A 19155-nucleotide genomic window follows, 5' to 3' on the forward strand; every position below is an offset into this window, starting at 1 on the left:
AGGAGATAGGTGGAAAACTGCAGGACCCCAAAATCCACCTCTTGGGGTGCAGAGTGGCAACAGCAGCAGCAGCAAACCCTCAGGTCCGATCACATGCAAATAGGCACCACCGCCAGCCCACCGAACCATGGTGAAGTTAGCACAGCATCTGATCTCAGGGATGGGGCACCCATGGAGCCACAGCAGCTCATCCTGCCCTGTGCAGCTCCCCCCCCCCCGATGAGATGGATCACTGCCAGCCCGGGGGAGATACGTGCTCCCCAGTTAGGGTGACCAGATCCAGATGTCCTGATTTTATAGGGCCAGTCCTGATATTTGGGGCTTTGTCTTATATAGGCACCAATTACCCCCACTAGGGTGACCAGAAAGCAAGTGTGAAAAATCAGGAAGGGGGTGGGGGGGAATAGGAGCCTATATAAGAAAAAGACCCAAAAATTGGGACTGTCCCTATAAAAGTGGGACATCTGCTCACCCTACCCCAACCCCACATCCTGATTTTTCGCACATGCTATCTGGCTATCCCCAGCCCAGCCCTGTGCGACCCTTCCAATCCTGGCTGCCTGCCAAGGAAGTGAATTACTTTCACTGTCATTCCTCAGCAGGCAGCCAGCGAGCCTCCCCTCCCCCCCAGCACCTCACCAACTCAGCCCTCATGGAGGGGAGGGGGAAGAGAGAGGTGCTCCTTGGGGGGAGGGAGAAACATGGGGGCTGCTCTGTGGGGCAGAGAGGAGAAGAATGGACGTTATGGGGGACAACAAAGGATACTGCCAGAGCCGCCGAGCCTGCCTCACCTCACTCCAGGGGAAAGAGAGTCACGCTCACTGGTGATTTCCTTCCCCCACCCCTTCCCAGAGACACTAGCAGCCAATCCCCTCCCTCAGACTCTGCTGCATTCGGCTCTCTCTAGGACCCAGCAGCCCTGCTCTTACATTCTCCACTGCTTCCCGTCTGTTCAGGCTCTCGCAGAGCGGTGCCCCCAGACCTAGTGGTGCCCTAGGCGGCTGCCTATTCTGCCTATGGCTAAGGATGGCCCTGATCCCCGTTTCAGTGAACTGCAGAGGGGGTGTGACCTAACACAAGAAAGAAGGAAAATGACGACCAGTGAAACAGCTATGAAACTAGTGCTGGCCAGAACAGAAGCAGATGAAAATAAAAAGAAACATGAGAGACTGCTCGAATTAAAAAAACTCGAGAACGAAGCTACTGAAAGAGCTATGGAGGAGAGGGAAAGAGAGAGGAAGCGTGAACTAGAGTTAGCAAGGGCTAGGCAGGATATATCAGCCAACCCTAGCAACCCCTCTCCAGGTACTGCTTCCCATCCCAGAAAATTCCCCACCTACAAGGCAGGTGATGACACCGAGGCCTTCTTGGAAAATTTTGAAAGGGCCTGCCATGGGTACAGCATCGCTGCAGACCAGTACATGATAGAGCAGAGGCCACAGCTCAGTGGACTCTTAGCAGAGGTGGCGGCTGAAATGCCTAAGGAGAACATGAACGATTATAAACTTTTTCAAACCAAGGCCAGAATCAGAATGGGGCTAACACCTGAGCATGCCTGTCAGTGGTTCAGAGCCCTAAGGTGGAAACCAGATGTGTCATTTTCCTGACACGCCTACCACATTGTGAAAAATTGGGATGCCTGGATATGAGGAGCAAGTGTTAAATTTCTGGAAGATCTGTCCTTCCTGATGCAAATGGCGCAGTTCTTAGAGGGTGTTCCTGAGGAAACAGAAAGGTACATCCTAGATGGGACGCCCAAAACTGTAACCGAGGCGGGGGAGATTGGAGCCAAATGGGTGGAAGTGGCAGAAAAGAAAAAAACTACTAGCAATTGGAGCGAATATCAGATGGGGCAAACCGAAACCAAACCCTATCACAGGGGCAACCCAGGGCCCCACCTACAACCAAAGGAAAGCCCCAGACACCTTATCGTCCCACCACACCAGTCTCCAGCAACCCACCTCGGCCCAGTGACCAGTCAGCTGGGTGATCTTTTAAATGTAATGAGCTGGGGCGTGTGAAGGCCAACTGCCTCAAGAACCTCAACTGACTACAGTTCATTACGCCGGAGTCACACCCAAGGTCCTCAGGCCCAGATGCCTCCCAGGTACCCTCAGAGCGAAGGGAAACTGAGTGTGGATGGGAAGAAGGTTATCGCATGGAGGGACACGGGGGTACAAGTGTCAGCTATTCACCAATCCTTACTGGACCCCAGATTCATCAACCCAGAGGCCCAAGTGACAATTCACCCATTCATGTCAAAATCTTTAAACTTGCCTACCGCTGAGTTGCCTATCCAGTACAAGGGCTGGTCAGGAACATGGACTTTTGCAGTTTATGATAATTATCCCATCCCCATGCTGCTGGGGGAAGATTTGGCCAACCATGTGAAGCTAACCAAGAGGGTGGGAATGGTCACCCGCAGCCAGGCTAAGCAAGCTTCCACACCCATCCCTGCTCCTGAGCCGTCCACCAGGGCCCCATCCGTGTTACCAGAGACCTAGACAGAGGTGGTAGAACCAGATCCCCTGCCAATGACTGCAACAGCCATAGTGGATCCAACCCCCGAGACCCAGCCAAAGCCAGTCCCAGAACCGGAACTGGCAAAGCAACCAGCACCAGAACCATTGCCAGCACTGAGTACAGCGCTGGCAAACCCATCTACAACTTCAACACCGGAAGGCACCATCGAGCCTGCACTGGCAGCAGCAGCAGATAACCCTACACAAGAGGCTCAGCCAGAGCCTGAAATACCACTTAGTGCACCAGCGGAGAGCGGTTCACCATCAGCTGCATCGCTTCCAGAGGGACAAAGGCCAAGTCCACAGTCCAAGGAGGAACTGATGTCTCCAGCATCAAGGGAATAGTTCCAGGCCGAGCAGGAAGCAGATGACAGCCTTCAGAAAGCTTGGGTGGAGGCATGGAGCACCCCACCGCCTCTCAGCTCTTCTAACCAATCCCAACTTTTATACAAGAAAACTCTTTCTGGTGGACACTAGGAAGACTGGTATCCTCGGAGACAGTTGGTAGTTCCAACTAAGTACCAGGTAAAGCTCTTAAGCTTAGCCCATGATCATCCTAGTGGTCATTCTGGGGTAAACAGAACGAAAGATGGATTGGGAAAGTCCTTCCACTGAGAGGGAATGGGCAAGGACGTTTCTAATTATGTCCGGTCTTGTGAGGTGTGCCAAAGAGTGGGAAAACCCCAAGACGAGGTCAAAGCCCCTCTCCAGCCACTCCCCATAATTGAGGTCCCATTTCAGCGAGTAGCTGTGGATATTCTGGGTCCTTTCCCAAAGAAGACATCCAGAGGAAAGCAATACATACTGACTTCCATGGATTTTGCTACCCGATGGCCGGAAGCAGTAGCTCTAAGCAACACCAGGGCTAAAAGTGTGTGCCAGGTATTGACAGACATTTTTGCCAGGGTAGGTTGGCCCTCTGACATCCTTACAGATTCGGGAACTAATTTTCTGGCAGGGACCATGAAAAACCTGTGGGAAGCTCATGCGGTGAACCACTTGGTGGCCACCCCTTATCACCATCAAACCAATGGCCTGGTGGAGAGGTTTAATGGAACTTTGGGGGCCATGATACGTAAATTCGTCAGTGAACACTTCAATGATTGAGACCTAGTGTTGCAGCAGTTGCTGTTTGCCTACAGGGCTGTACCACATCCCAGTTTAGGGGTTTCACCATTTGAACTTGTGTATGGCCATGAGGTTAAGGGGCCATTACAGTTGGTAAAGCAGCAATGGGAGGGTTCTATGCCTTCTCCAGGAACTAAGATTCTGGACTTTGTAAGCAACCTACAAAACACCCTCTGAGACTCTTTAGCCCTTGCTGGAGTAAACCTAAAAGAGGCTCGGGAAGAGCAAAAAGCCTGGTATGATAAACATACCAGAGAGCTTTCCTTCAAAGTAGGGGACCAGGTTATGGTCTTAAAGGTGCTCCAGACCCATAAGATGGAAGCATCATGGGAAGGGCCATTCACGATCCAAGAGCGCCTGGGAGCTGTTAACTATCTCATAGCATTCCCCATCTCAACCCTAAAGCCTAAAGTGTACCACGTTAATTCTCTAAAGCCCTTTTATTCCAGAGGATTAAAGGTTTGTCAGTTTATAGCCCAGGGAGAAGATGACATTGAGTGGCCTGAAGGTGTCTACTACGAAGGAAAAAGTGACGGTGGCATGGAAGAGGTGAACCTCTCCATAACCCTGGGACGTATGCAGCAACAACAGATCAAGGAGCTGTGCACTAGCTTCACGCCAATGTTCTCAGCCACCCCAGGACGGACTGAACGGGCATACCACTCCATTGACACAGGTAATGCTCATCCAATTAGAACCCCACCCTATCAAGTGTCTCCTCACATCCAAGCTGCTATGGAATGGGAGATCGAGGACATTCTACAGATGGGTATAATCCACCCCTCTAACAGTGCATCGGCATCTCCAGTGGTTCTAGATCCCAAACCAGATGGGGAAATATGCTTTTGCATGGACTACCATAAGCTAAATGCTGTAACTCGTCCCAACAACTATCCAATGCCACACACAGATGAACTATTGGAGAAATTGGGATGTGCCCAGTTCATCTCTACATCAGCCTTAACCAAGGGGTACTGGCAAGTACCGCTAGATAAACCCGCCAAGGAAAGGTCAGCCTTCATCACCCATGCAAGGGTGTATGAATTTAATGTGCTTTCTTTTGGGCTGCAAAATGCACCCACCACCTTCCAAAGACTTGTATATGGTCTCCAAGCGGGATTGGGAGAATCTGCAGTTGCCTACCTCGATGATTGGCCATTTTTTCTGATTCATGGGCAGAACACCTGGAGCACCTGGAAACCGTCTTTGAGTGCATCGGGCAGGCAGGACTAACTGTTAAGGCTAAAAAGTGTCAAATAGGCCAAAACAGAGTGATGTACCTTGGACACCAGGTGGGTCAAGGAACTATCAACCCCCTACAGGCCAAGGTGGATGCTATCCAAAAGTGGCCTATCCCAAAGTCAAAGAAACAGGTCCAATCATTCATAGGCTTGGCCGAATATTACAGGTGATTTGTACCGCACTACAGCCAAATTGCTGCCCCACTGACAGACCTGACCAGAAAGACACAGCCTAATGCAGTTCAGTGGACTGATGAGTGTCAGAAGGCCTTTAACCAGCTTAAGGCGACACTCATGTCTGACCCTGTGCTAAGGGCCCCAGACTTCGACAAACTGTTCCTAGTAACCAGAGATGTGTCCGAGCGTGGTCTGGGAGCAGTTTTAATGCAGGAAGGACTGGATCAAGAATTCCATCCTGTCATGTTTCTCAGCAAGAAACTGTCTGAGAGGGAAAGCCGCTAGTCAATCAGTGAAAAGGAATGCTGTGCAATTGTGTACACACTGGAAAAGCTACATCCATATGTTTGGGGACGGCGTTCCCAACTACAAACTGACCATGCTGCGCTAAAGTGGCTTACAGGGGCGGCTCCAGGCACCAGCATGCCTAGGACATGCCTGGGGCAGCAAGCCACGGGGGGGGGGGCTCTGCCGGACGCAGCGAGGGCATCAGGCAGGTTGCCTTTGGCGGCATGCCTGCGGAGGGTCCGCTGGTCCTGCGGCTTCGGCGGACCTCCCACGGCTTCAGCGGACCTCCTGCTGGTGTACAGCTGAATCCGCGGGACTGGGGACCGCCCGCAGGCATGCCACTGAAGGCAGTCTGCCTGCCATGCTTGGGGCGGCAAAATACCTAGAGCTGCCCCTGGTGGCTTCACACCGCCAAGTGAATTAACAAAAAACTTCTTTGGTGGAGTTTAGCTCTCCAGGATTTTGATTTTGAAATACAATACATTTCAGGAGCTTCTAACAAAGTGGCTGACGCACTCTTCCGTGAAAGTTTCCCTGAATCAACTGGTTAAAAATTGTTCTTGGAATGTGGGACATTTTGTTAGTTTTATTATATAATCAGTACTATGTCTAAAGTTGCATGTGTTTTATTAACTCTGTTTTCTCCTAGAGCTACAGGAAGAAATCACAGCCAAGGTGGAACTGGCTGTCCAACACTATCTGTGATTTGGGAGGCATGTCATAACTATAAAGGGAAGGGTAACAGCCCCAGTGTACAATACTATAAAATCCCTCCTGGCCAGAGACACCAAAATCCTTTTACTTGTAAAGGGTTAAGAAGCTCAGGTAACCTGGCGACACCTGACCCAAAGGACCATAAGGGGACAAGAGACTTCCAAATCTTGGGGCGGGGGGAGGCTTGTGTTTGTGCTCTTTGTTTTGGGGGTTGTTCGCTCCTGGGACTAAGAGGGATCGGACATCAATCCATGCTCTCCAAATCTTTCTGAACAAGTCTCTCATATTTCAAACTTGTAAGTAACTGCCAGGCAAGACGTGTTAGTTTTATCTTTGTTTTCTCAACTAGTAAATGTTCCTTTTTGGCTAAGAGGATTTACCTCTGTTTGCTGTAACTTTGAACCTAAGGCTAGAGGGGGTTCCTCTGGGCTCTATGAATCTGATTACCCTGTAAAGTTATTTTCCATCCTGATTTTACAGAGATGATTTTTTTTACCTTTCTTTCTTTAATTAAAAGCCTTCTTTTTAAGAACCTGATTGATTTTTCCTTGTTTTAAGATCCAAGGGGGTTGGATCTGCACTCACCAGGAATTGGTGGGGAGAAAACAGGGGGAATGGTTAATTTCTTCTTGTTTTAAGATCCAAGGGTTTGGATCAGTGTTCACCAGGGAATTGGTGGAGATGTCTCTCAAGGCTACTGGGAGGGAGATAGTCAGGGGGAAGATAGACAGAGTTTCCCAAATAACTCTTAAAGGATTTGGGTGGTGGCAGTAAAACCAGATCTAAGCTGGTAATTAAGCTTAGAGGTTGTCATGCAGGTCCCCACATCTGTACCCTAAAGTTCAGAGTGGGCAAGGAACCTTGACAGATGCTGATTTGTAGCAGTTGAGGATCTGGCCCCATGTATGAATTATAGAAATGTCATTGGCTGAGGAACAAACTGGTGACATGTTACTATGTATTAGAATATGGCTTTGTCCATAGAGACATTCTGATTGGCCTTTGTGATGATGTCTGACCTGTCACATGCCAGCCACCAGCAATGTTCTTCATGTAGCTGGGACCTCATTGTTGAAAAGAAATGAAAGGAGGATCCTCCCTCAGCCTCAGTTGTTAACATTTTTTAAAGGAAAAATATACAAGAAGATTTTTACTCTTTTTACCGTATCGCCCTTCCACCTGCATTTAACACAATGGCTACAGGGAATTTCCTCAGAAAATTATTACTCCTTCTCAGAGAAGTTGTCACTGTGGGTGCCCCACAGGAGATGTGCTCCTGTCTGTGCACTTTTAACAGGGCAGCCCTTATGGCAGATCCACCCTTCAGTTTTTTTAGTGGGACAAGGTGACTCCATCTACATTCTCCTTTCCTGCCCAAGGACTCATCAGACTTACACATAAACCAGGACATTTAGTTTCCAGACTAGCACAGACTTCACACTTCAAGGGAAGAAGCTAATTTTCAGGCTCCAGATGTGAGACGAGCCCTTGCATTCTACCTCAAGAGAATTAAGCCCTTCAGAGCTTCTCCTAAGCTTTTTGTCTCTTTCAAAGAGAATGAAGGGAGCCCCTATTTCTATCCAAATATTATCGAAAGTGTCTTATGGTGCATTTTAGCATGTTACAAAGTTTCTCAGCTGTGCAGCTCCTGGCTAGGGTGACTGCTCATTCCACGAGAGCACAACCCATCATTATTGTCCATTGTGGACACTTGTAAAACTGCCACTTGGTTATCTGTGGACTTTACTATCGTTCATGCTTGCAGGGCAGATGCAGCCTTAGGTGTGGTTGTTCTTCAGTTAGTACTAGATTCGTTGCCTCAGCTTCACCCCTTTAGTGTGGGCACTGCTTGGGAATCACCTGAAATGGAACACCCATAGAGATAACTACACGAAGAAGAAGGAGATGATACTTGCTAGTACAATGCAATCAGAGCTTATATTCTCATATAGTATTTCCTGGAGCCCCCGCATCCCCACCCCAGCATGCTATAAAAACTCCAGGGGGGTTGAAAATATTTACTGGAGCACCACTCTACACAGCTCCACTGAATTTAAGGCCTGCATGTAATGTTTGAGGATCACCAAGACCAGTAAGGGATGTCTCAGCCCCTGCCTTGTATCTTTCGGTGCTTTAATGTTAAGGCTGCTCTGGCTCAGCCTTGACACCAGTCCCCAGGGTACCAGCCTACGGTCCCACCCTGGCTTCCACCATCCTAATCATGCCTTGCAGGGTGACCCCAACAGTCCTTCTGGTGCCAAGTGTTAGGCAAAAAGATTCTTTTCCCCAAGAATCAGACACGCACAGACAGTACTAAAGGGGGTTTATTCATGGTACCGCGAAGACTGACAAGCAGCTTCAAAAATATGGTGCCATAGTGGCCAGTTATGTACATTCTTTATCAATTCATTTGCATTTATCTGTACATGCAGAGACAGACATTGCTACAAGTCAAGAAAGAACCCTGAACAAAGATAAAAATAAGAACAGTACGTACATATAGAGGTCATCCTAACTGCATCAAAGGTCTATGACTACCTTGTGGGGGAAGGAGGTGGGGTGTGAGGGTAAGAATGAATTCTTACAGATATCTGGTGGGCTGTGAAGGGAGAGTTTGTTCTGTCCTAAAAGTTGAGTTTCTGGGCGGGCATTAACCATATAAGCTTATAAATTGTTTACAGTTGTCAGTGTCCTTGCTACTGAAGCATTCCTGCTTGTTCTGCGGTTTTTGGCTTAGCTGTTAGCTAAATTTTAACTCTTGCCTGACACAAGTATCCCCAAATCTGTGTACCCCAGTTCTTAACTACCAGATATTCGGACTTTTCCCCTCTGGTTCATCACCCCGAACGAGTGAAACCTGCTCTCAGTTCACTTTGGCCCAGTTTGCACGACAGAGATCTGTTCAGGGTAAAAATAAACAGAAAGTTTATTTAATAGTGAAATCACAGATTCAGAGATGAACTGGCAAGGGAAGCAAACATGGACAGCATGTTTTTAAACCAAATAAACATAAAGTTGCAACTTCAGGCTTATGCTTCGGTATTAGACGAATTCCCTTTTCTAATGTAAGTTACCTATTTCCTCTGCACACTTTCCCAGCAAGCCTCCTGTCACAGAGGGACTTCAGTATAGCCTGGAGAGTACCCCATTTAGACACTGGACCTCAGTTTCTGAATGTCCTTCACTTCAAACCCTCTCTCTTGCAGACTGTGGTGATTCATGGTGGGGAAAATTCATAAGAATGGCCATACTGGGTCAGACCAAAGGTCCATCTAACCCAGTATCCTGTCTTCCGACAGTGGCCAATGCCAGGTGCTTCAGAGGGATGGTACAGAACAGGGCAATTATCAAGTGATCCATCCCGTCACCCATTCCCAGCTTGTCAAACAGAGGCTAGGGACAGCATCCCTGCCCATCCTGGCTAACAGTCATTGATGTACCTAGCCTTCATGAATTTATCTACTGGTAGTTCTTTTTTGAACTCTGTTATAGTCCTGACCCTCACAACATCCTCTTTGCAAAGAGTTCCATTGGTTACTTCTTTTTGTTTGTTTTAAACCTGCAGCCTATTAATTTTATTTGGTGACCCCTAGTTCTTGTGTTATAAGGAGTAAATAACACTTCCTTATTTACTTTCTCCACATCAGTCATGATTTTATAGACCTGAATCATATCCCCCCTTAGTCGTCTCTTTTCCAAGTTGAAAAGTCCTAGTCTTATTAATCTCTCCTCATATGGAAGCTGTTCCATACCCTTGATAATTTTTGTTCCCTTTTCTGTACCTTTTTCAATTCCAGTACATCTTTTTTGAGTTGAGGCAACCAGATCTGCACACAGTATTCAAGATGTGGGCGTACCATGGATTTATATAGAGGCAATATGATATTTTCTGTCTTATTATCTATCCCTTCCTTAATGATTCCCAACATTCTGTTCACCTTTTTGATGGCCACTGCACACTGAGTGAATGTTTTCAGAGAACTATCCACAATGACTCCAAGATCTCTTTCTTGTGTGGTGTGACAAGGTTGGGACTCACCACCCAGTGCCTCCTGCTGATTGTCTCCAGGAATTAGCTCAGTTCAGTGGACCGCCCTCTCCTGGTGGTGTCCCGCCTGTTGTCTCGCTCTTGGTTGGCGTCTGAGCCCACATCGCTCACCAGCTTGCGAGGTCCTCTTCCAGACCACTGGACTCCGGCAGTGCCCCTTAGTCCATCCACACCCCCTTCCGAGGGTGGGGGGGTGTTGATCAGCAGTCTCTCTGTGCCCCAGCCACCATGTCCAACCACACCCCCAAAATCAAATCCCTCCTGTCAGGGATCTGGCGTAGTCTGTAATGGCTGCTCCCCACAGCCAATGGCTGGGTATACTGCAAAGGAGAGAGGGGGGAACCCGGGCCTGCCCTCTATTCTGGGTCCCGACCCAGGGACCCTTTGGCGGCAGCCTCGCTGTCCTCCCTCTCGCCCCTTGTCTGTCCACTTCCCTGGGCCACTTCCCCTACGGCCCCTTGCACCCGCTAGGCCATTCCCTTCAGGGCCTGCAGCCTGGCAGGCTTCGGGCTAGAGCTCCCTTCTGCTCCCTGAACCTGGCCAATACTGCGCTGTCCACGGTGCTGGTCTCTCAGCTCTGGAGATAGACCTTCTCCTGTCAAAGGTCTGGGAGAGACCACCTGCTCCATTCCTGGGCAGCCTTTATATAGGGCCAAGCTGAGCCCTGATTGGCTGTCTCCAATCTTAGCTCTTATTGGCCCCCTGTAAGTCCTTTTTTTTTATTGGCTGTCGGTCTGCTCAGGCCCACTGGCCTGCGGCAGCCTCCTCTCTCAGGGAGTAGGGCAGCCACCCCACTACATGTGGTAACAGCTAATTTAGATCCCATCATTTTATTTGGATTGTTGGGATTATGTTTTCCAATGTGCATTACTGTGCATTTATCAACACTGAATTTCATCTGCTGTTTTTGCCCAGTCACCTAGTTTTGTCCCTTTGTAACTCTTCACAGTCTGCTTGCGACTTACTTGTCTTGAATAGTTTTGTATCATCTGCAAATTTTGCCACCTCACTCTTTACCCCTTTTTCCAGATCATTCATGAATGTTGAATAGGACTGATCCCAGTACAGACCCCTGGAGACACCCCTATTTACTTCTCTCCATTCTGAAAACTGACCATTTATTCCTACCCTTTGTTTCCTATCTTTTAACCAGTTACTGATCCATGAAAAGGCCTTCCCTCTTATCCCATGACAGCTTACTTTGCTTAAGAGCCTTTGGTGAGGGACCTTGTCAAAGGCTTTCTGAAAATCTAAGTACACTATATCCACTGGATCACCCTTGTTCACAAGCTTCTTGACCCCCACAAAGAATTCTAGTAGATTGGTGAGGCATGATTTCCCTATACAAAACCCATGTCGACTCTTCCCCAACAAATTATGTTCATCTCTGTGTCTGACAATTTTGTTCTTTACTATAGTTTCAACCAGCTTTCCTAGTACTGAAGTTAGGATTACTGGCCTGTAATTGCCAGGATCACCTCTGGAACCTTTTTTAAAAATTGGCATCACATTAGCTACCCTCCAGTCATCTGGTACAGAAGCTGATTTAAATGATAGGTTACATACCATAATTAGTAGTTCTGCATTTTCACATTTGAGTTCCTTCAGAAATCTTGGTTGAATACCACTTAGTCCTGGTGACTTCTTATTGTTTAATTTATCAATTTGTTCTAAATTGCCATCTTTCTTAGGCCCTGTCAGAGTTTCATAAAAAAAAGTTATGTCAACGACCAAAACGCACTATAATAACATTGCTATTGCATGTTCACACTATGCTCCTTCTGTCAGCATCCCTACTTGGTGCTCTAGCATGGACAGTGAGAGTAGTGCACTGTGGGCAACTATCACCACCTTATGCCGCTAGGACTTGTGGGTTGGTGGAATGGATTACAGCGCATCATGCGTGTAGGCTCAACATCCCATGATGCATTGTTTTCTATTCCAGCATTCCATGAGCTTCTGGCTTTGGTTCACAGATTTTTTCAATGGCTTTTGTTCACTGCCTGCCTGCCATCTCTGTGGGAAAGGACGGATCCTGCATTGCTCTCTACTGATCTGTTAAATGTCATTAACACATCACGGATGGCAGTGCATTTCATCATAAAGTTCCTAACTGAGCAGGATTCAGACTTGTCTGATTTGCTGTGTGACATGGATGGGAGCAACGTACGATTACTTGTGGCATTCGCGGAGCAGCTGCACACAGTGGACCATCACTTTTGGGCTTGTGAAACTAGAGCTGAGTGGTGGGATCATCTCGTTATGCGGGTTTGGGATGACGAGCAGTGGCTGCAGAACTTTCGGATTTGGAAAGCCACATTCCTGGGACTGTGTGCGGAGCTCACCTCAGCCCTGCGGCACAAGGACACCAGAATGAGAGCTCCCCTTTTGGTGGAGAAGCACGTGGTGATTGCAGTGTGGAAGCTGGTGACTCCAGAGTGCTACCGGTCAGTCACAAATCACTTTGGAGTTGGGAAGTCGACTATTGGGGCTGCTTTAACACAACTGTGAAGGGCCATTAATCGCATCCTGCTGCAAAGGAAATGACTCCTGGAAATGTGCATGAAATAGTGGATGGCTTTTCAGAAATGGATTTCCCTAACTGCAGAGGGCTGATAGATGGCACACATACCCCAATTTTGGTACCAGACCATCTTGCAACAGAGTACAGTAATAAAAGGGGGTATTTCTCCATGGTATTGCAGATGCTTGTGGATCACCGCAGCTGTTTCACGGACATAAACGCTGGATAGTCCGAGAAGGTGCATGATGCCCATATTTTCAGGAACACCAGTGTCAGAGATCCCTACCCCCACTCTGACCTCTGGGGTACAGATGTGGGAACCTACATTAAAGAACCCCTAAACTTATATTCTACCAGCTGAGGTTAAAAATTTCCCAAGGCACAAATACCTTTCCTTGTTCTTGGACGGTATTGCTGCCACCACCAAGTGATTTAAACAAACATTCAGGGAAAGGTCACTTGGAAGCCTGAGGAGACTTGAGAATAATATACCAACCAATTGGTTAGCAATGTGAGCATAGACCAATTGGTTAGCAATGTGAGCACAGACCAGACCCTTTGTCTTCAGGACACTGAAAATCAATCAGGTTCTTAAAAGAAGAACTTTATTTAAAAAGTAAAAAATAAAAGAATCACAATCAGCCTGTTCAGAAAGTTTCAGGCAGGCATTTTCTTTCTAGATCAGAAGATTCCAGTGGGGGATGTTGAAATGCCCATTGTGGTCCTGGGAGATTAGCATGCCCCTTACTCCAGTGGTTCCCAAACTTTAACAATCTGTGAACCCCTTTCAATAAAATGTCAAGTCTTGCGAATCGCCTCCTAAAAACGAATATTTCTAGGTATTTTCTTCTTCACCTGAGTATAAATTATAAAAGCAGTGATCTTGGAAATATAAAATTTGTTTTTATGACATGCTTATTACACACTATTGTTATTATTTGTCACTGTAGTATTTTTATTACATTATGAAAATGGCAACATTCTTTTCACTTTCGTAGCTTGTATCACTTTGAATAAGCCTGTGTGACAAAGTTCCTCCTCTGCGTTAGTGGGTCCTGCGCTTATTGGCGGATTTGTTCACCTCAGTGATCTTCCCCTCTGGTGGAACCCACAGTCTGGGTCAACTCCTCCTGTGTCTGATCAGGAGTTGGGAGGTTTGGGGGGAACCCGGGCCCACCCTCTACTCTGGGTTCCAGCCCAGGGCCCTGTGGATCGCAGCTGTCTATAGTGCCTCCTGCACCAGCTGCATGACAGTTACAACTCCCTGGGCTACTTCCCCATGGCCTCCTCCAAACATCTTTTTTATCCTCACCACAGGACCTTCCTCCTGGTGTCTGATAACGCTTGTCCTCCTCAGTCCTCCAGCAGTATACTCTCAGCTCCTTGCCTTCTTGCTCCCAGCTCCTCACACACACTCCTTCTGCTCTGGCTCCTCCCTGCCTGACTGGAGTGAGCTCCTTTTTAAACCCAGGTGCCCTGATTAGCCTGCCTTGATTGGCTGCAGGTGTTCTAATCAATGTAGCTATCTCCACTGCTTTCTAGAAAGATCTTAATTGGCCCCAGGTGCCTTGAATAACCTGGAGCAACTGCCATTTGGTTACCAGGGTACTAGGGATTTGTTTAGCCTGGGGCTAACATACCTGTTTCTCAGTACTTTACTGTAGCCATCTGGCCTTGCCCCATCACACCTGTTATAAGACAAGGCTCCTGTGTTTCATCAAGGATTATCAGATGTGAAACAGCATGAAGATATTTAAGAAGCCAAATCAAAGAGTTCCTCCTACACAAGCATTCAGGGCTTGAGCAGTCCAGGCAAACAACACAACAAAGCTTAAACTTGTTCTTCATAATAATTTTTAAAACAATACTAGCTGCCTATTTAATTTTAAATACTTCAAAAAATATCCACCTGTCTTTCCATTTCTTATGAATCTTGAGGTTTAAATTTCTTCTGTGTGATGGATAAGTTTGCTTTGATCTGCTTAGCTGCTGGTCCCTTGCTGCCCGGGGTCCCTAGGGAAGCTCTGTCCACCATTAGAGAATTTTTTCCTGAGAACCCCCAGTTTGGGAACCACTGCCTTACTCCCATGGCTCATGAAGCCTGAAATGGGAAACCTGGATAGCAGTAGGGAGCGCTTCCACAGTAGGTTCAGGATGACTGTGGAATGTGTGTTTGGCAGATTAAAGGCGTGTTGGTGATGCCTTTCTGGCAGGTTAGATCTGAATGAGGAGAATATTCCCATGGTCATAGCCGCCTATTGTACACTGCATAATATTTGTGAGGGTAAGAGTGAAAGGTTTGCTCAGAGATGGATTGCTGATGCACTGCGCCTGGCAGTCTGATACCAGGGCTATTAGAGGGGAACAACTGGGGGCAATTGGAGTCAAGGAAGCTTTGAGACAACACTTTGAGAATGAGAACCAAACTGCAATGATTCATTAAATCGAGTTTTCTTAGGAAGCACTTGTGATGATTCCTGGTCTAGGATTTCAGTAAGCAGAGGATTAAACTGCCTGTGTATGTCTTGCTGCTGCCTGCTATCTCAATTTGTTGGACATAAATAAAGAGCAATTATCTTTCAGATTCTTTATTTTTACTAAACAAACAATCAACACACACACAAACGCTTATTGGGAAAAGAAGGGACCATGGAAGGGCAGACTGTCAGAGCTGTGCATAGGTCCAGCTATCATTTTGAAAGCTGTTTGAGGGGGTGGAATGAATGGAAAATGGAGATGCCTGGAAAGCATAAGGGAATGCATGGGTGGAGTTGGGGGGAGGGCATGGAAAACAGTTCTGAATGTGCTGCAGGGGAGGGAAGGCGTGCACCTATTGTGACTGCAGTGTTATGAGAAACTTAAGCATCTCTGTTTGCTCCTCCATTACTTTTATCATCTGCTTAGTGGCATCCAAGAAAAAGTTCTGTTTTCTTTTCTTTCCTGCCATTCTATTTCTCTCCACTCCCTGTGTTCCCTTTTTACTGCATCAGAGTATTGCAGGACCTCCTGGAATATGTCCTCCTTGCTCCATCTTAGCCGCTTTCTTATCTGGCGGAAGCGCTCCACTGGTGTGTAGGGGGCTCCCCTGAAGGCCGCATCTGCAGAAGCACAAGAAACAATACACAGAAGCATGATTGTTAGTTCATGCACAGCATTGAATCATTGCAGTTTAGCACACCCCTTGTAACATACAAGCACTTTCTCACTGCCCTTGGCAAGAACACATCTTGGTGAACATGCCAGGCACGGTGAGATTAGCCCTAGGGCAGGGAGGGGCATTCTACCTGGGGTAAACAGCAGTGGTGCTTATGAAAGCGTTGTGGTGCAGGTGACTAGGGACAATATTGTAAATTCTCCAACACTTTTCCACAGGCGGGGGACATTGAAGCAGATATCTCACTCCTGAGGGTAACCAAGGAAGCAAGGCTGCAACTGCTGCATGCTTGCGGCTTCCGACCCGGTCCCTATGCTGCTCTCCTGTGTGCAGCTTTTGTTTGCACAAGTGATTGCCGAGTGGCGCAGGAAAGTTTCATTCAATGGGAGAAGGAATAAAACAGCTCTGCCAAGGAACCTCCGACAAAGGACTACCGAGTACCTCCAGGAAAGTTTCCTAGTGATGTCTCTGGAAGATTCCTGTGAAATCTCAGCGTGCATCAATGCACCGTTCCACTGCACTGCTTAGCTGCACAGGAGAATGTCCAGCGCACAGAAACACAGCCAGCCTGGTACATTTCTGTCCTTTCACCTACTTCTGCAGTACACAAAGCAAATGAAAGCTGGACATCATGAGCACCATCAACTAAAAAAACCCACTTACCAGCGGTCTCCTTTCCTGCTTCTTGCGTGCCAGAGTGGGAGTGCTGGGACTGGCTAGATCATTCCAGAGGGTAGAACAGTTCTTGACTGGCCAGCCCACTTGGCAAACTTGCTGTGGGAGCCATATAATTCCCTAACTCCACCTCCTCATCCATGACTTCATCCTCTGAGTTAGGTCACCTTTCCACCACCTCCCGCCCCACCAAAGCATCCATGGTGCTCTTGGCAATGGAGGTGGGATTGTCGCCAAGGATAACATCCAACCATAGGCATCGACTTCTGCTTCCATCGATGGGTGCTCGACACCCCTCTGCCCCTAGCCCCGCCCCCACTCCACTCCTTCCCCCAAGTCCCCACCCCCGCCCTGCCTCTTCCCACCCTTGCTCCACCTCCACCCCACCCTGGAGCACCCATGCAGTTGGCGCCTATGCGTCCAACTCCTTCTAGAATAGGCAGGAGGCCTTCAGGACAGCACCGGTGTGACAGTTTGCCTTCCTTTCCTTCTGGTATGCTGGCCTCAGCATCTTTATCTTCGTTCTGCACTGTTCTGTGTCCTGATTGTATCCCTTTTCACACAAGCCATGAGAAATCAGCCCATAGGTATCAGAATTCCAGTGGAGCACAGCTGGGACTGCACAGCCTTCTCTCCCCAAGTACTGAGCAGATCCAGCAGCTCTGCATTGGTCCAAGTGGGAGACGGACCCGGTTTGCAGCACGGAGCCGCCATGGTCAGCTGAGAAGATGCGATGTGAGCTCTCCATGCCGCACAAACAAGAAGCGGAATTTTAAAAATTCATGGGGCTTTAAATGAGGGCAGGGGGTGGTTGTTTATATGGCCGCAGGGCAGCAGAGTTTGAACTGCTGACCAGAGAGGTCAGGATGGGCATTGTGGGACACCCTCTGGAGCTGAGCAGGCTGCTGCCCTGTGGGGAAGAGACTGTTGTGCTGGGCAGAGCCAGGGGCTGATGTGGGAGGGAGTCCCTCTCCCCCAGGATTGGTTGCTCTGGCTGCTGTATGAACTTAAAGAGACAGCGTGCCAGTACACTGTCCCCCAGCACACACCTTTCCTCAACACACACTGTCTCTCTGACATATATACTCCCCCACAATCTCTCACACACTTCCCCAACACACGCACACTGTTTCTGTCACTCCTCTCTCTCTCTCTCTCACACACACACACACACAGATGCACGCACACTCCCTATCACAGACTCACCCCCTCCTCTCCCTACCCCACACTTCAGTCGAAAAGCAACGGGCATGTGATGGAGTAGGGGCTGTCTGTGTGGGGAGTGGGAGAGCAGGGGAGGACTTTAGGGGATGGACGATGCAGGGCCTGTAACCTGAGCTAGGTAAGGGAGGGGAAAGGTCAACACCTTTGCCCGGGAAGGGGACAAAGGAAGGGAGTGGCAGGAGGGAAGCAGTTTGAGTTTGGGCTTGGGGCTGTGTGGGCGGAATTCAGGGTATCCTAGCTAGGATCCAAGCACCCTGAAAGCCCAGAAGGACTCGGTGGAGGGGTCCTGACTGTGCCTGCAAGCTCTGCTGTAACCGGTGTTCCTGTTGTCCAATAAACCTTCTGTTTTACTGGCTGGCTGAGAGTCACTGTGGGTCCCAGGAAGAGGGGTGCAGGACCAGACTCCCCCACACTCCATGACAGGGCAATCTAGTGGAATTATGGGATTGAGAAACCTGCATCATGTGACGCTGGGCCTGCCCTTTGGGGCATTGCAAACCCTTGCCAGAGCACTTTGCAGCCAGTTACACAGTGAGATAGCTACCCACAGTGACCTGCTCTGTGTCCACGCGAGAGCTGTGAGTGTGGATGCGCTCTACCGACTCAAAGAGCATAGTGTGGCCATGCAACACTGGTTTAATTAAAGCGGCGTAACTTTTACCGACAAAAACTCTGTACTGCAGACAAGGTCTAAGTTTTGTGTGAACAGCTAGCTAGGGAGGATCCGCTTCCTGCTGTGAGGTGTACTTGGTGTCACAGTGCCAGCCATGAGCATACTAATCTATCTACATAAATACATACAGAACCCCAGGCTGTGTACAAGTCTCCTAATGATCATCAAGTTCAGACCGTTTCATAAAAGACTTTACTTGATTCACTTTTATAGTTGCATAAAACCAGCTGATTCAACAGCTTATTCTTTGGGGTTCAGACCCTGTTCTCCCCTTGGGGTGTCAGGACCCTGATAGTCACATGCAGTTAGTGGAGTTCTTTGAGATGCTCTCTCTGTATGAGTGCTCCGCTGTCTGCCCTCCTTCCCCTCTGCTTTGGAGTCCTTGCTTCTAGCCAGGTTTCATGGGTGATAAGGAATTGGAGCAGCGGAGGGTCTGTCCTTCCCATATGCCTCAGATTGGGGCACTAGGATCTATAGAGCATAGGCACGGACCCCACACACAGCCACCACAAATCTTCTATCACAAGCACACAGGTTCATGCACACCTAACATGAAACACCCATAGAGAGAGAACGTCTCAAGGAACTCCAGTTACTATACAAGTAAGTAACCTCTCCTTATGTTACAGCCAAGATCCAACTGAGATCAGGGCCCCTTTGCGCTAGGCACTATATGTATTTAACCCACTGATAAGTCTGTGTTGTAGGGTGTCGTCTGTGCCAATTCTCACAGGATGTGAGTTGTTACTGCCCCCAGATGCAGAGGGGCTGTAGTAGCTCTTAGCGA

The 19155-nt window shown here is 48.3% G+C and overlaps 1 protein-coding gene across 3 annotated transcripts in view; it reads left to right on the top strand.

Moving 5' to 3' along the window:
- TMOD1 (tropomodulin 1) overlaps nt 1-19155 on the top strand; it is a 94276-nt gene that overhangs the window by 57804 nt on the left and 17317 nt on the right. The gene's annotated exons all lie outside the window — the stretch shown is intronic.

This window comes from Gopherus evgoodei, chromosome 6, assembly GCF_007399415.2.
Source record: "Gopherus evgoodei ecotype Sinaloan lineage chromosome 6, rGopEvg1_v1.p, whole genome shotgun sequence".
NCBI classification, from domain to species: Eukaryota; Metazoa; Chordata; order Testudines; family Testudinidae; genus Gopherus; species Gopherus evgoodei.